Source organism: Chaetodon trifascialis (assembly GCF_039877785.1).
Source record: "Chaetodon trifascialis isolate fChaTrf1 chromosome 24 unlocalized genomic scaffold, fChaTrf1.hap1 SUPER_24_unloc_1, whole genome shotgun sequence".
In the NCBI taxonomy this organism is placed as follows: Eukaryota; Metazoa; Chordata; class Actinopteri; order Chaetodontiformes; family Chaetodontidae; genus Chaetodon; species Chaetodon trifascialis.
This window is the reverse complement of record NW_027255838.1, coordinates 1,134,762-1,160,516: the sequence shown is the minus strand read 5'-3', so window position 1 is coordinate 1,160,516 and position 25,755 is coordinate 1,134,762. Positions and strand designations below refer to the sequence as shown.

The following is a 25,755-nucleotide window of genomic DNA, read 5'->3' as shown; positions in this document are numbered from 1 at the left end:
AAAGAAGCGCAGTATGTCGTCGGTAATAAGAGCTCTCTGTATCCTCCTCAAGAATGGCAGAGGTGAATCCACGCATCCCAACAGACAATAAAACAGCATAAAAAAGGAAATCAACAACATATGTGTCTACGTGATATCATACAAAAAGACTATGACAAATAATATTGCCTTGGCAAGGATGGCTCATGCTGGTGATAACAAATTTCTCCGAAAGAAGCACGTGTAAGCTGTTGGTTAGGGGGCACATTGAACTTTGCTCCATCAGGCCCGTGTGTGCAAAGAAAAGTATATCCATTGATTGACTTGTCTCCGTTGGACATCAGATTTGTTGGAGTGAAGAATAAAAGCGGCCTCGACATTTGGAAAGACGTGAAAGGAGCGAGCCCTCACACCCCAGAGTGTACATAGCGAGGGCACATGTATAAAAAGCTTGTGCGCATCAGCCTTTGTGGCTTACGGCCATACCAGCCTGACAACGCCCGATCTCGTCCGATCTCGGAAGCTAAGCAGGGTCGGGCCTGGTTAGTACTTGGATGGGAGACCGCCTGGGAATACCAGGTGCTGTAAGCCTTTTCTGGTGCTGTAAGCCTTTTCTTCTCGACTTCGGTGCGATGGCCGTCCACACTGAGAAGAAAGTAGCACCACGGAACAGGGGGCTTGCAACACACAAGTGAAACCATGAGAGGCTGCTCCCGCAGAACAGGAGCAGAAAAGAAGCGCAGTATGTCGTCGGTAATAAGAGCTCTCTGTATCCTCCTCAAGAAGGGCAGAGGTGAATCCACGCATCCCAACAGACAATAAAACAGCATAAAAAAGGAAATCAACAACATATGTGTCTACGTGATATCATACAAAAAGACTATGACAAATAATATTGCCTTGGCAAGGATGGCTCATGCTGGTGATAACAAATTTCTCCGAAAGAAGCACGTGTAAGCTGTTGGTTAGGGGGCACATTGAACTTTGCTCCATCAGGCCCGTGTGTGCAAAGAAAAGTATATCCATTGATTGACTTGTCTCCGTTGGACATCAGATTTGTTGGAGTGAAGAATAAAAGCGGCCTCGACATTTGGAAAGACGTGAAAGGAGCGAGCCCTCACACCCCAGAGTGTACATAGCGAGGGCACATGTATAAAAAGCTTGTGCGCATCAGCCTTTGTGGCTTACGGCCATACCAGCCTGACAACGCCCGATCTCGGAAGCTAAGCAGGGTCGGGCCTGGTTAGTACTTGGATGGGAGACCGCCTGGGAATACCAGGTGCTGTAAGCCTTTTCTGGTGCTGTAAGCTTTTTCTTCTCGACTTCGGTGCGATGGCCGTCCACACTGAGAAGAAAGTAGCACCACGGAACAGGGGGCTTGCAACACACAAGTGAAACCATGAGAGGCTGCTCCCGCAGAACAGGAGCAGAAAAGAAGCGCAGTATGTCGTCGGTAATAAGAGCTCTCTGTATCCTCCTCAAGAAGGGCAGAGGTGAATCCACGCATCCCAACAGACAATAAAACAGCATAAAAAAGGAAATCAACAACATATGTGTCTACGTGATATCATACAAAAAGACTATGACAAATAATATTGCCTTGGCAAGGATGGCTCATGCTGGTGATAACAAATTTCTCCGAAAGAAGCACGTGTAAGCTGTTGGTTAGGGGGCACATTGAACTTTGCTCCATCAGGCCCGTGTGTGCAAAGAAAAGTATATCCATTGATTGACTTGTCTCCGTTGGACATCAGATTTGTTGGAGTGAAGAATAAAAGCGGCCTCGACATTTGGAAAGACGTGAAAGGAGCGAGCCCTCACACCCCAGAGTGTACATAGCGAGGGCACATGTATAAAAAGCTTGTGCGCATCAGCCTTTGTGGCTTACGGCCATACCAGCCTGACAACGTCCGATCTCGGAAGCTAAGCAGGGTCGGGCCTGGTTAGTACTTGGGTGGGAGACCGCCTGGGAATACCAGGTGCTGTAAGCCTTTTCTGGTGCTGTAAGCTTTTTCTTCTCGACTTCGGTGCGATGGCCGTCCACACTGAGAAGAAAGTAGCACCACGGAACAGGGGGCTTGCAACACACAAGTGAAACCATGAGAGGCTGCTCCCGCAGAACAGGAGCAGAAAAGAAGCGCAGTATGTCGTCGGTAATAAGAGCTCTCTGTATCCTCCTCAAGAAGGGCAGAGGTGAATCCACGCATCCCATCAGACAATAAAACAGCATAAAAAAGGAAATCAACAACATATGTGTCTACGTGATATCATACAAAAAGACTATGACAAATAATATTGCCTTGGCAAGGATGGCTCATGCTGGTGATAACAAATTTCTCCGAAAGAAGCACGTGTAAGCTGTTGGTTAGGGGGCACATTGAACTTTGCTCCATCAGGCCCGTGTGTGCAAAGAAAAGTATATCCATTGATTGACTTGTCTCCGTTGGACATCAGATTTGTTGGAGTGAAGAATAAAAGCGGCCTCGACATTTGGAAAGACGTGAAAGGAGCGAGCCCTCACACCCCAGAGTGTACATAGCGAGGGCACATGTATAAAAAGCTTGTGCGCATCAGCCTTTGTGGCTTACGGCCATACCAGCCTGACAACGCCCGATCTCGTCCGATCTCGGAAGCTAAGCAGGGTCGGGCCTGGTTAGTACTTGGGTGGGAGACCGCCTGGGAATACCAGGTGCTGTAAGCCTTTTCTGGTGCTGTAAGCTTTTTCTTCTCGACTTCGGTGCGATGGCCGTCCACACTGAGAAGAAAGTAGCACCACGGAACAGGGGGCTTGCAACACACAAGTGAAACCATGAGAGGCTGCTCCCGCAGAACAGGAGCAGAAAAGAAGCGCAGTATGTCGTCGGTAATAAGAGCTCTCTGTATCCTCCTCAAGAAGGGCAGAGGTGAATCCACGCATCCCAACAGACAATAAAACAGCATAAAAAAGGAAATCAACAACATATGTGTCTACGTGATATCATACAAAAAGACTATGACAAATAATATTGCCTTGGCAAGGATGGCTCATGCTGGTGATAACAAATTTCTCCGAAAGAAGCACGTGTAAGATGTTGGTTAGGGGGCACATTGAACTTTGCTCCATCAGGCCCGTGTGTGCAAAGAAAAGTATATCCATTGATTGACTTGTCTCCGTTGGACATCAGATTTGTTGGAGTGAAGAATAAAAGCGGCCTCGACATTTGGAAAGACGTGAAAGGAGCGAGCCCTCACACCCCAGAGTGTACATAGCGAGGGCACATGTATAAAAAGCTTGTGCGCATCAGCCTTTGTGGCTTACGGCCATACCAGCCTGACAACGCCCGATCTCGGAAGCTAAGCAGGGTCGGGCCTGGTTAGTACTTGGATGGGAGACCGCCTGGGAATACCAGGTGCTGTAAGCCTTTTCTGGTGCTGTAAGCCTTTTCTTCTCGACTTCGGTGCGATGGCCGTCCACACTGAGAAGAAAGTAGCACCACGGAACAGGGGGCTTGCAACACACAAGTGAAACCATGAGAGGCTGCTCCCGCAGAACAGGAGCAGAAAAGAAGCGCAGTATGTCGTCGGTAATAAGAGCTCTCTGTATCCTCCTCAAGAAGGGCAGAGGTGAATCCACGCATCCCAACAGACAATAAAACAGCATAAAAAAGGAAATCAACAACATATGTGTCTACGTGATATCATACAAAAAGACTATGACAAATAATATTGCCTTGGCAAGGATGGCTCATGCTGGTGATAACAAATTTCTCCGAAAGAAGCACGTGTAAGATGTTGGTTAGGGGGCACATTGAACTTTGCTCCATCAGGCCCGTGTGTGCAAAGAAAAGTATATCCATTGATTGACTTGTCTCCGTTGGACATCAGATTTGTTGGAGTGAAGAATAAAAGCGGCCTCGACATTTGGAAAGACGTGAAAGGAGCGAGCCCTCACACCCCAGAGTGTACATAGCGAGGGCACATGTATAAAAAGCTTGTGCGCATCAGCCTTTGTGGCTTACGGCCATACCAGCCTGACAACGCCCGATCTCGGAAGCTAAGCAGGGTCGGTCCTGGTTAGTACTTGGATGGGAGACCGCCTGGGAATACCAGGTGCTGTAAGCCTTTTCTTCTCGACTTCGGTGCGATGGCCGTCCACACTGAGAAGAAAGTAGCACCACGGAACAGGGGGCTTGCAACACACAAGTGAAACCATGAGAGGCTGCTCCCGCAGAACAGGAGCAGAAAAGAAGCGCAGTATGTCGTCGGTAATAAGAGCTCTCTGTATCCTCCTCAAGAAGGGCAGAGGTGAATCCACGCATCCCAACAGACAATAAAACAGCATAAAAAAGGAAATCAACAACATATGTGTCTACGTGATATCATACAAAAAGACTATGACAAATAATATTGCCTTGGCAAGGATGGCTCATGCTGGTGATAACAAATTTCTCCGAAAGAAGCACGTGTAAGCTGTTGGTTAGGGGGCACATTGAACTTTGCTCCATCAGGCCCGTGTGTGCAAAGAAAAGTATATCCATTGATTGACTTGTCTCCGTGGGAAATCAGATTTGTTGGAGTGAAGAATAAAAGCGGCCTCGACATTTGGAAAGACGTGAAAGGAGCGAGCCCTCACACCCCAGAGTGTACATAGCGAGGGCACATGTATAAAAAGCTTGTGCGCATCAGCCTTTGTGGCTTACGGCCATACCAGCCTGACAACGCCCGATCTCGTCCGATCTCGGAAGCTAAGCAGGGTCGGGCCTGGTTAGTACTTGGATGGGAGACCGCCTGGGAATACCAGGTGCTGTAAGCCTTTTCTGGTGCTGTAAGCCTTTTCTTCTCGATTTCGGTGCGATGGCCGTCCACACTGAGAAGAAAGTAGCACCACGGAACAGGGGGCTTGCAACACACAAGTGAAACCATGAGAGGCTGCTCTCGCAGAACAGGAGCAGAAAAGAAGCGCAGTATGTCGTCGGTAATAAGAGCTCTCTGTATCCTCCTCAAGAATGGCAGAGGTGAATCCACGCATCCCAACAGACAATAAAACAGCATAAAAAAGGAAATCAACAACATATGTGTCTACGTGATATCATACAAAAAGACTATGACAAATAATATTGCCTTGGCAAGGATGGCTCATGCTGGTGATAACAAATTTCTCCGAAAGAAGCACGTGTAAGCTGTTGGTTAGGGGGCACATTGAACTTTGCTCCATCAGGCCCGTGTGTGCAAAGAAAAGTATATCCATTGATTGACTTGTCTCCGTTGGACATCAGATTTGTTGGAGTGAAGAATAAAAGCGGCCTCGACATTTGGAAAGACGTGAAAGGAGCGAGCCCTCACACCCCAGAGTGTACATAGCGAGGGCACATGTATAAAAAGCTTGTGCGCATCAGCCTTTGTGGCTTACGGCCATACCAGCCTGACAACGCCCGATCTCGTCCGATCTCGGAAGCTAAGCAGGGTCGGGCCTGGTTAGTACTTGGATGGGAGACCGCCTGGGAATACCAGGTGCTGTAAGCCTTTTCTGGTGCTGTAAGCCTTTTCTTCTCGACTTCGGTGCAATGGCCGTCCACACTGAGAAGAAAGTAGCACCACGGAACAGGGGGCTTGCAACACACAAGTGAAACCATGAGAGGCTGCTCCCGCAGAACAGGAGCAGAAAAGAAGATTTGACCTTCTGACCCAGTTCTGAACGCGGCAAGATATTGAACAAACTAAATATTTAATTACCAACTCGCAGTTTGTGTTAGAATGGAAAGCTTATACTTATTTGAAAGAACAGAATCTAAGGTTTAAAATGAGCCATTGCTCAAGTTAATCAGACCTTGCTAACCCATAGCAGAGGTGAATTAATACGGACTACATTTGACCTTCTGACCCAGTTCTGAACGCGGCCTGAAATAGACCAAACTAAATATTTAATTACTAAGTGACAGTTTGTGCTAGAATGGAAAGGAATAGCTATACATGTGACACACCAAGCAGGAGAGAGCTGGAGAGGGACAGAGAGAAGCCATCGCTAGCTGCTAGGCTAAGCTGGTGTAGCTAGCAGAGCAGACAAGCGCGTAGACAAATAAAATTGACGGTCGCTAAATAAACAGACTTATGGGTGCTTGAGCAGAACTAATGTTACTTTAGAGTGCGGATAAAAGGCCGCTGTAACAAAACACAGAGCAAATTGCACTCAGAGGAACAAGAGCGACGAACGCACGCTACTCCTAAGGCAGCAACCAGAAACAGGAAGTGAGACGATACGCTTACCTCAGCATGTCAGCACGTCAGCCATCAGCATGGCCTGCAGGTGATTAACTCTGGACCTGCTCTTCTCATGACAAGTCTCTCCAGAGTCTTCATAATGTGGGAGGTCAGTGCCACAGGTCTGTAGTCCTTTGAGGCCCATTCATTGTTTACACTTACAAATCAAACCCCTTCCAATAATTTGTATCTATACAAAATAGCATCTCATTTCCAATATGAATCAAAACCCACGACTGAAACGTAATTACAATAGTTTGACCTATGTGGCATTTGGGTATGCAGCTGATTAGCTTAGCTTAGCATAAAAACTGGAGATGGGTAAACAGCCAGCCTGAATCTTTCCAAACTTCTCCTCACTACTCACCAAGTTGTTGATTGGAGACCCAACACTGATCCGTGCTCGTCGTCTGCCACCATCAAAAAGTACACCATTCACCGTTGAAATGCTGAAACTAATAATAACTAAACTGGGTTTGTCTCTGCTTTTAAAGCCGGTGTGTGGAATGTTGTGACCTCACAACATTCCGAGTACCACATCTTCAAAGAGATCAAAGCCAAAGCAGCAGATTAAAGAAAAAAAAAAAAAAAAAGATTTCATGGTACCTGAAAGACAAACAACAGTAACTGGATTCAGTCATATCAAAACATGGTTGGAGGCCAAATCTCATGATCTGTCTACAATCAATATATGCAGCACCGTCGCAGGGGGGGCGGCAGGCACCTCTCAAAAGACTCGTAAGTCAATCCAGCAACATCTTGGAGTGAAACCTCATATAAATTAAGACCTGTGCTTCAAAGCCCTGCTCCAGTCCTTTGATAGGACACAGAATGGCTTTGATCCATCAGAGATGACATCACCATTCCGTTGAGATCATTCATTTCCGTAGCAACAATCAAATTATTCCAGAGAAATCCCTTCAGAACCAATTGACACCTGTCATGAACCAGTAAACACTACTCCAGGCTAACTGATGGTGAACCTGTGAATACTCTGATAGACCTGTCGACTCTAAGCAGTGACACACGTATGAACCATTAATCCTTACAAATCACTAAAACAACTTACTGTCAGCCTACTGTAAAACTGGGACATTGACAGGAAACGAGTGGGTACAGAGGTAGGGGACCCCACTGTGTGTAGTTTTAGTGCTCTCTTCCAAATCAGTCCACATAATAACTCAGTAAGAGTGATCTCACTGATGATTTGTGTGACGGCAGGCACATCCCATATTGCCTCTCAAGTCAACCCAGCAACACCTTGTGCAACACCACGGCTTGTTGTTTGGATAACAATGGATTATCAAGTAAGTTTATGACTTACTTGAAGAAAGCTCCTTTCTGACTTCAGGGTTTTCATTTAAAATGTCACTGCTGTGGCTGAAGGGCAGATATCCATGCAGTATCCTAAACAGCAACTAAACTGAGCTGCCACCATGTCATGGGTTCAGCCCAGCAACGCTGGTACAGGAACCACTCGGGGGGTATAGTGATAGGTTCCAACAATACACACACAATTACAAAGGGGGGACGGCAGGCACCTCCCAAAAGACTCGCAAGTCTATCCAGCAACATCTTGGAGTGAAACCTCATATAAACTAGGACCTGTGCTTCAAAGCCCTGCTCCAGCCCTTTGATAGGTCTCAAAATGGCTTTGATCCATCAGAGATGACATCATCATTCCGTTGAGATCATTCGTTTCCGTAGCAACAATCAAATTATTCCAGAGAAATCCCTTCAGAACCAATTGACACCTGTCATGAACCAGTAAACACTACTCCAGGCTAACTGATGGTGAACCTGTGAAAACTCTGATAGACCTGTCAACACTAAGCAGTGACACACGTATGAACCATTAAATCTTAACAGATCACTAAAACAACTTACTGTCAGCCTGCTGTAAAACTGGGACATTGACAGGAAACGAGTGGGTACAGATGGAGAGTTGGGGGAACTTACGCTTCCAAATCAAACCCCTTGTAATAATTTGTATATATACAAAAAAAATTTCTAATTTTCTAATTTCCAATATGAATCAAAACCCACGACTGAAATGCAATTACAATAGTTTGACCTATGTGGCATTTGGGTATGCAGCCGATTAGCTTAGCTTAGCATAAAAACTGGAGATGGGTAAACAGCCAGCCTGAATCTTTCCAAACTTCTCCTCACTACTCACCAAGTTGTTGATTGGAGACCCAACACTGATCCGTGCTCGTCATCTGCCACCATCAAAAAGTACACCATTCATCGTTGAAATGCTGAAACTAATAATAACTAAACTGGGTTTGTCTCTGCTTTTAAAGCCGGTGCGTGGAATGTTGTGACCTCACAACATTCCGAGTACCACATCTTCAAAGAGATCAAAGCCAAAGCAGCAGACTAAAAAAAAAAAAAAAAAAAAAGATTTCATGGTACCTGAAAGACAAACAACAGTAACTGGATTCAGTCATATCAAAACATGGTTGGAGGCCAAGTCTCATGATCTGTCCACAGTCAATATATGCAGCACCGTCGCAGGGGGGGTGCGAGGCCCTGCTCTTTGACATGGATGCTAAAACATGTGTAGAGATCTAACTTTCCAGCAAGAAAAAGGCTCACACCCTCTTAACCCTCCTAACTCTCAGCACCCAACCCTCATTTTACCTCTCCTCTTACAGGGACGCTGCTCTGTGTGTGTGATTCTACTGTAGGTGTGTGTTTATGACTTACTTGAAGAAAGCTTCTTTCTGACTTCAGGATTTTCATCTCAAATATCACTGCTGTGGCTGAAGGGCAGATATCCATGCAGTATCCTAAACAGCAACTACACTGAGCTGCCACCATGTCATGGGTTCAGCCCAGCAACGCATGATTATTTGTTCACAACATTCATTGTTTACACTTACAAATCAAACCCCTTGCAATAATTTGTATCTATACAAAATAGCATCTCATTTCCAATATGAATCAAAACCCACGACTGAAACGCAAGTACAATAGTTTGACCTATGTGGCATTTGGGTATGCAGCCGATTAGCTTAGCTTAGCATAAAAACTGGAGATGGGTAAACAGCCAGCCTGAATCTTTCCAAACTTCTCCTCACTACTCACCAAGTTGTTGATTGGAGACCCAACACTGATCCGTGCTCGTCGTCTGCCACCATCAAAAAGTACGCCATTCACCGTTGAAATGCTGAAACTAATAATAACTAAACTGGGTTTGTCTCTGCTTTTAAAGCCGGTGCGTGGAATGTTGTGACCTCACAACATTCCGAGTACCACATCTTCAGAGATCAAAGCCAAAGCAGCAGATTAAAGAAAAAAAAAGATTTCATGCTTAATTGATGATCGATCTTTTATAGATTTCGGCCTATTTTATTTAGGATATTTATTGTTGTTTTATCGTCAAATTGTTATAGAGAAATAAACCCCGGTTTTATTTCTCCATATCAACCAACTAACTCCATATTATCTCGCTTACAACCCTCCTCTTGTTCATTTGTTTTCAACTTTTCAATCAGTGGATTGGTGGATTATTATATTACATCTTACGATGTGTGTATTTGTGTGTAGTCACATCTGTCGGGGCGCGGTGCCACCGACACGAGAGGAGAGACGCCGGGTCCGAGCCTCTGTTCAGCAGCTTTGCTTTTTAGCCCGGAGCCTCCACTCTTCATGGAACAACTTACAAGTCAATTGTCATTACAATTAGTCCCAAGCAGTTTAATGATGGTAAAAATGAAACATAGGCTGAGGTAAATAATCTGCATTTCCTCTTTTCTGCGCTCCTCTGACCAGATGGCGTCCATAGCGGTGTCTTGGCAACGGTCTGTTCCAGAAATAACAATAAAACACAAACGCATCACATTATGAAAGTGCTTGTGATTGTTTTTGGTTAAAGAGAGGGGGACAGCAGAGCTACTCTGGCAGCTCAGGTGAGCCAGGTGGAGAGCGGAGGCGTCCTTTATTTTCTGCTTTTATTTTTTATAAAGGGAAGATTTTCACTTCCCTACAAACGTAATAAATCTCTACAAACGTAACAGTTATTACATTTGTGGGAAATCGCGTGTTACGTTTGTAGCAGGCAGCGGCTGTTACGTTTGTGGAAAATGTTTTACGTTTGCAGGATTATTACATTAAAAGCTGCATATTTTTTATAACGTTGGTGGTTTATTACGATTGTGGGCATTATTACATTGGCGGGTGTTACAGGGATGATGACACATGAATGAGGGAGAGGGAAAGAGAAATAATAGACATGGTTGATTGATCTGATTATCACTGTTTTCCAGACAGTGCTGAATAAAGAAGGCCTGTGAACTTGAAAAAAAAAGACATCATCCAAGACAGGAAGCACGGAACAAATCGCGTCTAAGACGCAACATTTAATTGTCAATTAAAGGACGATTCCGTATTTTACGGGACGGGTGGCAACCCTAGGCTCCAGCCCCCCGCAACCCCGAAAGGGATAGGCGGTATAGATAATGGATGGATGGATGGATGGATGGATGGATGGATTTTACAAATAGATCATAAACTATCACTGAGTTTTAGGCGTGTTATTCAAATGTGTACTTTTTCCATAATGAGTCTTACCTGGACACAGTTTCATGCAAACGATGTCCTCGTGCGCCTGAGGTGAACGGCAGAGTCCCGTGATCTTGCTGGGCAGGTGGAGGTCTGCTATCCTGCACGTTCACATACAAGCAGATTGACTGTCTGTGTACATGTATGAAAGAAGATTCACCGACCGGTATCGAGGAACACTTTGAAGTCAAATTTCAGGTTTCTGCGTGAGCTCAGAGCTCTATGTCCAGCCTGACCCGGTTCTGGACGTCTACAGACAGCCAGAATGAGTCGCAAAAAGACATACTGCTTGTCCATGATTTGGACGTGTATTGGACATCCATCTCCCCTCAACCATCAGTTGATTTCTTGCATGATCAGCCTGTCAGCTCCAGACGCTGTTTGCCAATGAACACCTGCATCAACTGCCTTAAGTTGCCGCTGCTTGACACATACGATACATACATACACATACATATTACAGGTAACTATTACAGTTTGAAAAAACAAAACAAAAAAAAACATTTTCAGTCGTGAGCCCAAACTTCTTTTTTTTTTCAATAACCAATGTATTCACAGGCTGTATAGAAAACCTTTTTTCTGTCACATTCTTTTTTGATCAACTAACTAAAATTTTGAATATATTTGACTAGTGGAGTGGTCGGGAGGTTATTTTTATTTATTTTCTTATTTATTTATTTATTTATTTTTTAAAAAGCCCAGTGGTGCAACAAAATCTAAATGTTGGTTACATTATTCAGTCTGTTGTGAGATAAACTGTTTAGCTCAGCACTTTGCATAAAAGTACTATATGCAGCCATTTATCATGTATCTGTTACAGTACAATCCACAGTGTTCTCGTACTCAAGCAGCTTTGTTACTGTTCACTAAGAAAATTCACCAGGCCTGAAAATGATTGTCTGCCGTGGTTACCATCATCACTCAGTGGGTCTACTGTCTCTGGAATTCTGTTCAGAACGGTTTGATTTACATTAAAGTTATTTACTGGAACAACAATATTGTTTTCAGTGTCTAACTGTAGAGGGGTGTCTTCATTGATTTCCAAGGTATCATTTCCTGCTAAAATGTCCTGAATTGCACCAGCTCCAGCACTGTTAAGAAGCCCTCTCTGCCACAGCTGGAGAGCTGTTTGTCCTCCTTGTGTGGATAATCCATGATTGTTCCACTGATTTCAGAATTCTGCAGCCGCCCTCTGAACTCTTGGCAAGTCGATGTAGTGCAGACAAAACAGATGGGGTTCATCTGTAGAATCCAGGATGCCCTCATTTTCCATGAAGGTGAAGAGGTTACTGAAGTGGAACGAGACAACTCTGTTCAGCTCTGCCCACAACCGTTCAATCCTCTGATTGTGGACACTGCGTCCAGTAATGACACTGCCTCTGTTTAACCCCCTTCTCTCCAGCATATACCGGGCAACTGCTGTGTTCTCCATGCCATGGTCACAGCGTACTCTGAAGGGAAGGCCAAAGCTCTGTACACCAGTACAAAACAGTTCCAGTACACTTGATGCCCTGTTGTTACTGAGGCACTGCAAGTATATGATGGTCCGGCTAAAGCCGTCAACACATCCATGAAAGACCAACCTCCACCTCACCAGCTTCTGGTTTCCATCCATATGCCTGTGGGGAGAAAAATTGACAACAATTACTACTGTATTCAGTCTTGCGATAGACCCCCACCAAACCCCCACCTACCTCCACTCTGTAGGGAAAAACAGCCCCCAGAGAAAACAGGAACAGACCGCAGCAGGTCTGTGGTGGAGGAGGTGGAGGAGCCACTGCTATGCACAACTATACACCAACACGCACACATTTTTAATACGTGCACGATTTTTACGTGCACATGCACAAAACTTTTGACAGTAACCTTACCCCATATATTAATAATTCATGTTTCCCCTACAACTCCATGGTTCCACTCCACAGATACGCTTTATGTAAAGTCATATGGTGTGTTGGAAGCTTTGCAGCCTGATGGCTGTGAGCTTGCAGCTGTGTGTTTTAGCATACAATTAAAACACATTGATTTGGCAAAACTAAATAAGAAAAATAGGCTAAATTCTCCTAAAAATGATGGCAGTGGTTCCAACAATTCAGTCATTGTTAATATTATGTTTTTAGTGGCATAGACTTCAATACCATATCCACTGTAATGTGCTGTTTGAGGCTGCAAGAGTAAGAATGTGTGTATACATTAATATATTACCAGTGTGTGTGTTCAAAGAACCAAACTTGATGTAATATTACAAAACTCTCACCATAATTGATTAGGAGTCTGAACATTGTAAATTCTTCGGCGAATTGCACAGCGGCGGCGGAAGGCCCGTCCAACTGGGTCGAGCTGTTGCAGGCAACGTCTCACTCTCCAACGCTGTATTCTAATGCTGCGTGATCGGAGGCCTCCTAGCACACACCTTTCTCCTGCATTTGGGGTGGTTTGAAGGATTGCACGAACAATGTCATTCAAGGCCTCATCAGACATTGCTGTGTAAGTCAGTGGTCCAATCTGAAGTTGCTGTCTGTGCCTGTACAATGTCCTTCTGCTGATCCAAAACATACAGCTGTCCTTTGCCAACTCATTCCCAGGGACAAACAGTAGGTCATCTGTTCATGTAATATATTGTACTGAGGGCGACCAGGATGACCAGTTCTGACTGTTGGCGGTGCTCTTGAAGTAAACATATCCCTTTGTCTCATTTCCACAGATCTTGAGTTTTCATATGAATTTCTGATGGAACAGAAACACGCATACAGTGCCTCCAGTGCACCTCAGCTTCCTTGACTGTCCCCCCTTCTAACTGCTGGCTTATTGAGAGAAAGACAGAAATTGTCCGTGCATATCCATGAAGCTCACAGAATAATCGTTCCAAAATCCTGCTGTCATGTCCCACGCTGTCTGTTTCCCTTACAATGGTCTGAACACACCTCATGGTATTAGTGAAAAAATAGCAATGTCCTCCTCATTACCATTTACTTCCACAAACAGAAACTGAACTTGAAAAAGAAGGTAAATAAGTGGAAAAATCATGACTGCTTTGCTACTGTTCTTAGAAAAACTATAAAGTTGTCCTTAAAAGTGCTGCTGCTTGATTTGAATGCTCCCACGTAGCTTCATTTTAGCGAGCAGTACTCTGAGAAGGTCCAGGATTTATTTTTAGGGCTGTAAGCCAATCAAGGAATGAGGATTTAAACTGTCTTCCTGTTTGATCAAACTAACTTCCTGTTTAATTCTACTCTTTCACACATGGTACAATTCCCTCTCACATAAACCATCATAACTTCTTAAACACACAATCATTGTCCCTCAACACACATATCATTTTTTATCAAAAACGCCTCTATTTTCTTCTCTCATACATCACCAATCGTTCTCAGTCACACTCATTGAGTCTTACAGACATAATCATAGTGTCTCATGCACACTTTATCATACTCATTCACACACACACCATTGTCTCTCACTTACACTATCTTTCTTTCACACACAGTGCTGTACTCTCTCACACACTCTACAGTTTCTGTCATGCAAACAAGATCATTCTTTCTCATTCACACCACTAATCTATCTTTCATACACGACTACAGAGAGTATGATGGTGTGTGTGTGAGAGTGTGACAGTGTTTTTAAGAGAGTACTGCTGTGTGTCCAAGTGATTATGATTTATGGCCCAGACAATACTGTGTGTGAGAGAGTATGATTATGCATGTCAGAGGGTATAGTAGTGTTTGTGTGAGAGTATAGTGGTGTACATGTGAGATTTTCATATTGTGTGTGAAACCAAGTATGAATTATCTCTCAAAGGGCCTCTCATAGAAAAGAAGCGCAGTATGTCGTAGGTAAGAACAGCTCTCTGTATCCTCCTCAAGAAGGGCAGAGGTGAATCCACGCATTCCAACAGACAATAAAACAGCATAAAAAAGGAAATCAACAACATATGTGTGTACATGATATCATACAAAAAGAGTATGCAAATAATATTGCCTTGGCAAGGATGGCTCATGCTGGTGATAACAAATTTCTCCGAAAGAAGCACGTGTAAGCTGTTGGTTAGGGGGCACATTGAACTTTGCTCCATCGGGCCCGTGTGTGCAAAGAAAAGTATATCCATTGATTGACTTGTCTCCGTTGGAAATCAGATTTGTTGGAGTGAAGAATAAAAGCGGCCTCGACATTTGGAAAGACGTGAAAGGAGCGAGCCCTCACACCCCAGAGTGTACATAGCGAGGGCACATGTATAAAAAGCTTGTGCGCATCAGCCTTTGTGGCTTACGGCCATACCAGCCTGACAACGCCTGCGTAGTGTCCTGTCAGTGGGGGGGTGTCAGATCGTTAGTGTGCTCCTATTTTTCTCTCCACTTGTGCATATAGAATTTATATATAGAAATATATTTTTTCCAGAGACATTTTTTCGCCGAGTTTCGGTTGTTTTAAGTTTTAAAACCCGGCCCCCAACAGTCTCTGGCTGTTTGGGGGACACGGCGACATTTTTTGTGAATGGAGGGTGTTTTACGCGCGAATATGATGGCTGAAACAAAGGGACTGCCGAGTGGACCAGAAAAAGGAAATGCCGACAACGGAAAGGAAAATAGGAGAATATATGAAAGAAAACACACTGTGTTGGTCGAGATGGACGGAGAAGAAAGAGGAACCATGATGGAGCTGCTGAGAAAAGTTAAGGAGGAGTGTGGAGAAGTGATCGGGTGCCGATATAAAACGCCGAGAATATATGAGCTGACAATGCGCGACGGAGTTGGCCGTGATAAAGTGATGGACGGATTTAAAATTAGAAACACCACCGTAACAGCGAAAGGACTGAGTGATGATGAGCTGGTAGTCTCATTTATAAACCTACCAACCTACACAGAGGACGAGGAGATTTTGGAGAAACTGAGGGAGTGGGGAGTAAAGGCGCTCTCCCCCATTAAGAGACGCATGTGGCAGCAAAGCCTTGTAGCTCTGATGGCGAAGAAATTTGTGCAATGGGAGTTTTGTTGTTTGCGTGAGAAGCGTTTGTTCGAGGGGTGCGCAGAGGCCAAATTCAGACCTTTCTCAGACTCTCACAGACCCAAAGGGGCCCGTCACCATGGCGACCGCTGGAGATTATAATGGGTGTGTATTGCACGGAATGTTCAGGCTAGAGTGGAGGAGACCAACTGCCAGAGTGGGAGAAAGCCTAAAATTACTCCAGATTTTTCTCTTTCCACACTCCTCCCAGCCACAATTTACGCTCTACATGCACGATTTTTTCCAGGTTTGTAGACAAATTTGTTCTGTCTCTCACAGTGTGCTCAAAAAATCTGAGAGACTTACAGAGTTTGAATTATCAGCCTCTAAGTGCAGCCACGTCTGTCTCTGCTCCTCATTGACTCCAATACAAAGATTTTCTGAGAGAAGCTGAACGGACCCCTGTTTTAAACTCGCAAGGGTCTGCGAAATATTGACTGTGGAAACACCTAAATCACACCGAATCGTTCAGGAAGTCCTAACAACGATGACGGTCTGTGTTTTTTTCCGATTGGAGCTACCGTTTTGTCAGCATAAGCCCAAATGTCAGAGCAGTGCAGAGGCAGAAAATGGCTTTTTCTGTCTGAATGCATGTGTGTCTGCTGCACTGAGAGCAGATGTGTGTGCGTGTGCACCTGTGTCTGATTGGATGACATCATTGGTCAGAGTGGGAGAAAGGAGCTACCATTTTGGGTGCTTTTCATTGGGTAAATTGGTCTCCTCGTCTCCTCCACTCACTTCCTCTCCTCGCGTCTTAGCTCCGCCCAGCGAGGACGTGAAAGAGGAATGTGAGGAAGAGAATTTCCCATAAGAAATGAATGGGAAGAGGCGAAAAAAGTGAAAAAATTAGACCTTTTTCAAAGGACAACTGCTCCAGCATACCTTCACCTAGAGACGCCGTTCCAACTTTACTTGTGTATTGGTGTATTAATCCACATTTTGGTAGCTCGTATAGTTTTTGATCAGTCGCTGTTCAATGACCATGATCGTTTTGGGAGAAATTTGGAGATTATAATGGGTGTGTATTGCACGGAATGTTCGTGCTAGAGTGGAGGAGACTAACTGCCAGAGTGGAGAGACGTTCTGAAAAGTGTGTGAAATTTTGTCTTTCCACGCTCCTCCAAAGCACAAATTTCACTCTACACGTGTGAAATTTCCCAAGGTTGTAGTGCCGCTTGTGCTGATTCTCACAATGTGCCTGGCCAAACAATAGGACTTCCGATGTTTGACTTGTGAGCCTCTGAGCGAGGAGAGTACCTCTGACCTGGCCCATAAGGTCCAATACGAATCAAAAACAGGAAAGACAGAAGCCAGCCATTATTTAACTCGCTCTAAAATCTGCTTTTTTGAGCCCAGCGAAAAAAGAAAGTGATCAGCGTGTGCAGCAAAGCCTTGTGGCTCTAATGGTGAAGAAATTTCAGGAATAGGAGTTTTGGTCTTCGCATGAGAAGCGTTTGTTCAAGGGGTGCGCAGAGGCCAAATTCAGACGTTTCTGTCTCTGCTCCTCATTGACTCCAATACAAAGATTTTCTGAGAGAAGCAGAACGGACCCCTGTTTTAAACTCTCAAGTGTCTGCGAAATATTGACTTCAGAAACACCGAAATCACACCGAATCGTTCAGGAAGTCCTGACAACAATGACGGTCTGTGTTTTTTTCTGATAGGAGCTACCGTTTAGTGAGCATAGCCCAAATGTCAGACCAGTGCGGAGGCAGAAAATCACTTTTTCTCCCTCTGAATGCATGTGTGTCTGCACCTGTGTCTGAGTGGGTGACATCATTGATCAGGCCACCTCAAGTTGCCATGGCAACCTCCGAGCCTCAGTACTTCTCTGAGCACTCCTCTCCCACATACACACACATATGTAGCTTCAGCTGTGGCTATGCAGTGGCTTGACAATGAGCCACAGCCTAGACTATTACTGGTGAGTTGTAAAAGTTAGTGAGGTAATGAGTGATGTTGGCTGTTAGCATTAGCCACAATGCTAACATGCTAATGCTAATATGAGGTTCTATGAACTTGTTGGTGCATGGAGGTTTAACTGTTGATGTCAGGTTGTTGTGCTAATATGCTAATGATTAGCGTGCTAATGCTAACATGCTAACCTGTGTTAAAATGATTCTTGAATGCATTCTAATGATGGTTCAGATGTTTTTAATGTGTTACTTGACATGCTAATGATTAGCATGCTAATGCTAACAGGCTAACCTTGGCTAAAATGATTGTTAAAGGCATTCTGATGATGGTTCAGATGTTTTTAATGTGTTATTTGAGATACTAATGTTAGCATGCTAATGCTAACATGCTAACATTGGCTAAAATGATTGTTAAAGGCATTCTAATGATGGTTCAGATGTTTTTAATGTGTTATTTGACATGCTAATGTTAGCTTAGCATTAGCAGCTGTCCGGCGGTAGCCCCCGTGGCCCTTTCATAATTTCCCAGGGGGAAATTGTCTAGTTTGTTCTTGTAATTTCCAAGCATTGAATGCCTCGTTCCCTCTCCTTTTCCACAAAACTCCATCATCTGCTCATAAAGATGTCCGTATGGACCTGTCTGTATTACTGAATATCTCATTGATCATTGATCTGAAGACAAAAGTGGACTTATAATAGAGCCCTGAGCAGTTCCATTCTCTACTATGTATTTCCACTTTAAGTGTTTCCCCTCTCACTGACGTCATCCTGTCTGTTAAAAAAGCTTAATCCACCTGTACATTTCCCCCTTATGCCCATATGGTACAGTCTGATTAGCAGCCCCTCCCTCCACATGGTGTCTCAGGCTTTGTCCACATGGAAAAACAGCCACGACATTCTCTTTATTTCCCTGAGCTTTCCTAATTTCATGTTGTAAACACAGAGCGGGATCGACAGGACTCCTTCCTTTCCTGAATTCTGTGAGGATTTTCCTTGGTCAAAACTAATATTTCAGGACTCGAGGTGCAGAGCAAAGACAGAGACAATGTCGCAAAACACAAACTAGATTTATTACAAAAAGGAGGAACAGAAGGCGAACTCAAACTGAGTGGAGATAACCAAAAACACCACGCTGGAACTGAGGCTGAGAGGCACACCGAGCGGGACTGAGCACACTGAAAGAAAGAGCAGAACAAAGAGAAGTCCAAAAACCCACTGGATAAGTCCCAGGACAAAAGGCTTTTCTTAGAAGTTACTCACACTGAGACAGGACGGACACACGGTCCAGATCAGGACGAACTGGCAACCACAAGACCAGAGAGCGTCCTCTAAATGCTGCCAGCAATCAGCTCCAACACGCCTCAGGTGTGCAGGTAATGAGGTCGTCATGGGGGAAGGACCGCCCATTCTCAGACAGACAGGGGAGACAGACCAACAGACAAAGAACACTGGGGACAAAGGAAGGGAAGGGACACTGGGAAAAGACACATCCTAACAAATCCCCTCTGACAGCATTTTATTTCTCCCTCCTTTCTAAATAACAGAGCAGCCTTTCGTTCATCCAGAATTTGACCAACATGTGATGTTCGGGCTCTCGCTCTGTAACTCTGCCAAACTTGGATCCTGACCTGGTTCACAGACAGGAACAGTTATGGACTCTTTCCACTCATCTGGCAACTTCCCGTCTTCCCACATCCTGTTATATAATTTCAGTCACATCTTTTGACTTTGGTCACTGAGATTATTGAACATACAGGAACTTATTTGATCTTTTCTCGGAGTTGTCTTTCCAGATTTTTTAAGGCGTTATTCAGCTCTGTCATTGAAAACTGCAGCTTCACTGTATTTTCATCCTCCTCTTCATCCTGTACAGTCTCCATGTTTCTTCATATTGTCCCTCCTCTACCTCTCTTTTCTTCATCACTCACTCAAATTTGCTGTGCTGTGCACTTTAACAGAAGTCTTTGCTCATAGTTCTGCTTTTCCTCATTATTTCTGACCATTTTCTGATCACTGTTCATTATTGGCTGTCCACACTCTTTCCTATTGGCTGACATTGTTTTCATCACAGCCCACACTCTATCCAATGGAGTCCTCCTTCCAATGACTCAACACCTCCTCCAACACTCTCTTCTCGTCTTCCTTATTACTCTCCTCACTCCTGCTTGTTGCTTCTTGTAAACGATTAAATTGTGAACAGAAAGATTTTTTAAAGGATTTGTTTGGAGCCTTTATTGCTTTGGTGCGTTCGCTTGATTCAAATCTCCACACCAGATTACTTTCCCTCTCCAATCATCTCAGATGGATTCCATCTTTTCTTTGTCTGATTGCTGACAGGGATTATAAAATGAATGATCTTCATACTTCCTGCCTTCATCCACACCTCAGTGACGACGACCTCTGACTCTTGTGCCGTCACTGTTTGCCTGAATTTCATACCTTGTCTAATGAAACCACCATTTCCACCAGGTCTGTCTTTCCCAATGCTGGAGGATCCTTTCAGAATAAAGTCCAGAGTTGGTTTGAGCCGTGTTTCCTGGTTTTGCTGCTGATTCCCTGATATCTCCTTTAACTCTTGTCCATTAGCAAAGAGACTTCTAGCATTGCGTTGCAGAATGAGCGTTATGGAATAAGTTGCTGCCTGCTGGCTGACGTCTCCTCTCCTTGACTGAGGTCTGGATGTATTTTTTCCCAACATACAGTACGGCCATACCAGCCTGACAACGCCTGCGTAGTGTCCTGTCAGTGGGGGGGTGTCAGATCGTTAGTGTGCTCCTATTTTTCTCTCGACTTGTGCATATAGAATTTATATATAGAAATATATTTTTTCCAGAGACATTTTTTCGCCGAGCTTTGGTTGTTTTAAGTTTTAAAACCCGGCCCCCAACAGTCTCTGGCTGTTTGGGGGACACGGCGACATTTTTTTGTGAATGGAGGGTGTTTTACGCGCGAATATGATGGCTGAAACAAAGGGACTGCCGAGTGGACCAGAAAAAGGAAATGCCGACAACGGAAAGGAAAATAGGAGAATATATGAAAGAAAACACACTGTGTTGGTCGAGATGGACGGAGAAGAAAGAGGAACCATGATGGAGCTGCTGAGAAAAGTTAAGGAGGAGTGTGGAGAAGTGATCGGGTGCCGATATAAAACGCCGAGAATATATGAGCTGACAATGCGCGACGGAGATGGCCGTGATAAAGTGATGGACGGATTTAAAATTAGAAACACCACCGTAACAGCGAAAGGACTGAGTGATGATGAGCTGGTAGTCTCATTTATAAACCTACCAACCTACACAGAGGACGAGGAGATTTTGGAGAAACTGAGGGAGTGGGGAGTAAAGGCGCTCTCCCCCATTAAGAGACGCATGTGGCAGCAAAGCCTTGTAGCTCTGATGGTGAAGACATTTGGGCAATAGGAGTTTTGTTGTTTGCGTGAGAAGCGTTTGTTCGAGGGGTGCGCAGAGGCCAAATTCAGACCTTTCTCAGACTCTCACAGACCCAAAGGGGCCCGTCACCACGGCGACCGCTGGAGATTATAATGGGTGTGTATTGCACGGAATGTTCAGGCTAGAGCGGAGGAGACCAACTGCCAGAGTGGGAGAAAGCCTAAAATTACTCCAGATTTTTTCTCTTTCCACACTCCTCCCAGCCACAATTTACGCTCTACACGCATGATTTTTTCCAGGATTGTAGACAAGTTTGTTCTGTCTCTCACAGTGTGCTCAAAGAAACTGAGAGACTTACAGAATTGGAATTATCAGCCTCTAAGTGCGGCCACGTCTGTCTCTGCTCCTCATTGACTCCAATACAAAGATTTTCTGAGAGAAGCTGAACGGACCCCTGTTTTAAACTCGCAAGTGTCTGCGAAATATTGACTGTGGAAACACCAAAATCACACCGATTCGTTCAGGAAGTCCTGACAGCGATGACAGTCTGTGTTTTTTATTGATAAGACCGACCGTTTTGTCAGCATAAGCCCAAATGTCAGAGCATTGCAGAGGCAGAAAATGGCTTTTTCTGTCTGAATGCATGTGTGTCTGCTGCACTGAGAGCAGATGTGTGTGCGTGTGCACCTGTGTCTGATTGGATGACATCATTGGTCAGAGTGGGAGAAAGGAGCTACCATTTTGGGTGCTTTTCATTGGGTAAATTGGTCTCCTCTTCTCCTCCACTCGCTTCCTCTCCTCGCGTCTTAGCTCCGCCCAGCGAGGACATGAAACAGGAATGCAAGGAAGAGACGTGAGGACGGAGGAGACGAAACTCCAAAATGAAAAATCCTCGCTCCACAGCGTCAGTCCGAAGCGACGTCAATTACTGATGATGTTTACGTGCTCCCGCCATGATACAAACGTGTGCCACATACGACACGCCCCTTAAATAATAGAAGGCCTCTGTGTAGGCTACACCGGTGTATCCTCACTCTGATCTCCTTCAGAAGCCTCGAGGAGGCACAATTCAACGTAATGAAAAGCTCCCATTGTCAGTATAAGCCCAGATGTCAGACCAGTGCAGAGGCAGAAAATGGCTGTTCCTCTCCACGTTGCTGTCTGCCCCTGTCTCTCTGCCTGGGAGGCCCCTATCGTTGATGGCAAACAGCTCAAGTAGCCATGGCAACCTCTGAGCCTCATATGTAGCTTCAGCTGCAGCTCGTCATCAAGCTCTGCAGTGGCTTGATAACCAGCTACAGCCTACCCTATTACTGGTAAGTTGTAAGTGTTAGTGACGTAATGAGTGATGTTGGCCTGTTAGCAGCAGCCACAATGCTAACATTCTAATGCTATCATGAAGTCCTATTAACTTGTTTGTGTATGGAGGTTTAAGTTTTGATGTCGGGTTGTTGTGCTAACATGCTAATGATTAACATGCTAATGCTAACATGCTAACCTATGGTAAAATGATGCTTGTATGCATTCTAATGGTGTTTGAGACCTTTTCAATGTGTTACTTGACATGCTAATGTTAGTTTATCATTAGTCAATGTTAGCATTGTGGCAAACGCCAACATGAGGTCCTATAAACAGGTTTGACTTTGATATGAGGATGTTGAGCTAATATGCTAATGATTAGCATGCTAGTGCTAACATACAGTAAAATGATTCTTAAATGCATTCTAAAGGTGTTTCGGATCTTTTTAATGTGTTATTTGACATGCTAATGTTAGCTTAGCATTAGCAGCTGTTCACATTGTCCGGCAGTAGCCCCCGTGGCCCTTTCAAAATTTCTCAGGGGGAAATTGTCTAGTTATTTTTTTTCTACAATATTTTTAACACTGCACTTGAGAGCGACCGCCTGTCACGTGACCCGCGCTCTCGCTTCAGCTCTGTTCGCCAAATGTCTTTCAACGTCTTGTATTTCCCTCATTGTTCAACCTTCATGTACAACGTCTGAATAAAAACGTAGAGAAATTTGTCTTCTGTCACACTGTGTTACTGTTATTTTGATATGACTTACTGTTTTGACATAAATAGCCTTTGTCTGCAGACAGCGCAGACGAGAAGCCGCACAGACAGCTGTGTGTAAGTGAGCTGTGAAGCACCCTCGAAAACAGAGATGACGGGAGTTTTTAAATAGCGATATACTAAAACCCATACAAGATATCAAAACACGGATTTCACCGGGCAACTCTGAAGTCTCCGTGGTTTCAATCATGTTTCTACGTGAAAGTATGACGACTTAAGGTTCTAATTTTTAGGCTGTAATCTACGCTGTTGAGTTTTACTTCTCTGTGGCCGAGTGGATAAGACGTTAGTTCTATAAAGCAAATGATGCCAGTTTGAGACTGGGATGAAACACTTTGCTTTTTTGATTGTCCCCATGGGGCTGAATAAAGTATGATGACGAATGATGTGTGTGTGTGTGTGTGTGTGTGTGCGTGCGTGCGTGCGTGCGTGCGTGCGTGCGTGCGTGCGTCTTTGTATAGGGGAAAACCACACAGACAAGGAGACAGACAGACAGATACAGAAAGTGACAGAGAGAGAAAGCTACAGTAAACAATTCCCATCATATTCTGAGTAGCCACTATAAATGCTACTAGGAAATTGCTAGCATACTAAGTGAAGTTGCGATATTGCTGCGTAACTGAAGCGCAAAGTTCCTGCTTGCTTGTGTGGGAGTTACTTGTGCTACCTTTCCCTAATGTATCTGCTGATATAACCGGCATGTAACATATATGTTCTGGCATGTCCACATCCACCACTGATATGTACACTGTAATTGTTACCAGACATTGCACACTCCCCTCTTCCTCCCAGCTCCCAAGAAAGGCCGGTCACAACTTTCTGCAGTCTAACAAGGTTTTTTATTTATTTCATCAAGTAGCAATGGCATCGGGGAAGGCATGGCCAAAATAACAAACAAAAGACTTCCATTTTGTCGACTCTTACCTGTCCAAAGTAAAATAAAATAAATTACAAAACTCTAATCCTCCCTAACCAAAACAGGAGAAAAACAAGTAAACTTAAATGGCTTCCCTCCCCTACAGCTACTCACCTCGTTAGGATAAAGTTAATATTATTAATAGTATTTACAATAATCACAATAACCGGTAACGAACACACTCAAACTCAGCCACCGGCCACAGCGGCAGCAACACCCCTTGACACAGCCCTCTCTTGGAAGCGGAAGGAGAAGCAGGAGAGGGAGACGGTCCACCGACCTCCCCCTTAAATAGCAGCACCGGCCAATCACGCCTCCCCACCTGTAATAAGGGCAGAGAGAGAGCAGAGCACACACACACACACACACACACACACACACACACACACACACACACACACACACACACACACATACACACATACACATACCCTCTTGTGCCCAGGATGACACACAGCATCCAGGATATACTAAACAAATGCACTACATCATAACAATCATAACACTGTGTCATAAAAATCAATATCAAAACTACATGAAGAAAACCATTATATTACTCTTGGCAATCTGTTAGGGCATACATAATCGGACGTACTTGGTATTCTAATACATTACTTATGTAGTGTTACTAGGGGAACTACCTTAATTTGATGTTGCATTCGTTGATGAAATGACGGGGCACCACCTTCCTCAGCTAAGAAGGACTGCAGAAATTAACTGCTATAACGCTGATAAAATACTAACGAATGGACTAAAAGTAAATCAGTCTGATAACCTGAAGTGCAAACTCTGGATACAGAGATCGTATATATTCAGTTCAAAAGGACACCGTCTAACCAGGACTTATCTCAAAATATCATTTATTAAGCAGAATTATGGATAATGAGTGATGTATCATGAATAATAAGACAGAAGATGGGAGGTGATATGACAGAACACACAGGAAACTTATGGCAACACAATGGTAAATAAATTGGCGATAGTGAGAGGCAGTCTAAAAGGAATAATGGGGACGCGAATGCAGAGTTAAGGGAATAAACGATTAATGGAGAGAATTTGGACGAATTGACCGTCTCTTAACCTCACGGACCAACTCTTATTCAAACCCGCTTAGCGTGCCTACTTGATTGCTGGCGTCCCGTTGTGCTCTGCTCCAAACTGACTCGAAGACGTTCCAGATGTTCGTCTGTGGCTCGATCTGCTTGGTGGTCCGGTGGAAGGCCCAGGCACCAAGGTGAAGAGCTGATGTTGAGCGGGGGCGTCTCTGGAACTGGTTCTGCGGTGTCGGTTACAGATGAGGGACGGCTCCGGATGGTTGTGAACCGGACCAAGGATCAACAGCTGGCCGCAGGGTTTGGTTCGGTTGAGTCCGTGACGGATTATTTTAGACTGATAGTACAAATTGAGAGTCTCTTCGATGGCCGGTCGAAGAAGGCTACAAAATTAGTATTACTTGCCTAAATTTACTGATGTTAAAACAAAACGTTTGGCTAAATAGAAAGTTAACTTGAAAGCTTACGTCTTCTGAAGATAACTTACGCTACTCGGAATGGCTTTGAGTAGCTCAAAGACGAAAAACTTAAAGAGCAAAACGACTGTGCAAAACTTAAGACAAAGAAGTAAGAAAAAGAACTCAGCTGAGAGTAACTAGACGTACAAAGAAGAAAACAAA

The 25,755-nt window shown here is 44.4% G+C and overlaps 4 non-coding genes and 4 pseudogenes across 4 annotated transcripts; all 8 read left to right on the top strand.

Moving 5' to 3' along the window:
- The first annotated feature begins 451 nt into the window (after positions 1–451).
- LOC139328137 (5S ribosomal RNA) lies at positions 452–570 on the top strand. Its single transcript, XR_011601728.1, has one exon. It is a non-coding gene; the product is annotated as a 5S ribosomal RNA (ribosomal RNA).
- A 591-nt stretch (positions 571–1,161) lies between these two features.
- LOC139328375 (5S ribosomal RNA) lies at positions 1,162–1,270 on the top strand (annotated as a pseudogene).
- A 591-nt stretch (positions 1,271–1,861) lies between these two features.
- LOC139328418 (5S ribosomal RNA) lies at positions 1,862–1,970 on the top strand (annotated as a pseudogene).
- A 591-nt stretch (positions 1,971–2,561) lies between these two features.
- LOC139328285 (5S ribosomal RNA) lies at positions 2,562–2,680 on the top strand. The gene has a single exon (XR_011601870.1). It is a non-coding gene; the product is annotated as a 5S ribosomal RNA (ribosomal RNA).
- Positions 2,681–3,271: 591 nt separating this feature from the next.
- Positions 3,272–3,380, top strand: LOC139328373 (5S ribosomal RNA; annotated as a pseudogene).
- Positions 3,381–3,971: 591 nt separating this feature from the next.
- Positions 3,972–4,080, top strand: LOC139328409 (5S ribosomal RNA; annotated as a pseudogene).
- A 572-nt stretch (positions 4,081–4,652) lies between these two features.
- LOC139328136 (5S ribosomal RNA) lies at positions 4,653–4,771 on the top strand. Its single transcript, XR_011601727.1, has one exon. It is a non-coding gene; the product is annotated as a 5S ribosomal RNA (ribosomal RNA).
- A 591-nt stretch (positions 4,772–5,362) lies between these two features.
- On the top strand, positions 5,363–5,481 carry LOC139328135 (5S ribosomal RNA). Its single transcript, XR_011601726.1, has one exon. It is a non-coding gene; the product is annotated as a 5S ribosomal RNA (ribosomal RNA).
- The last annotated feature ends 20,274 nt before the right edge of the window (positions 5,482–25,755 follow it).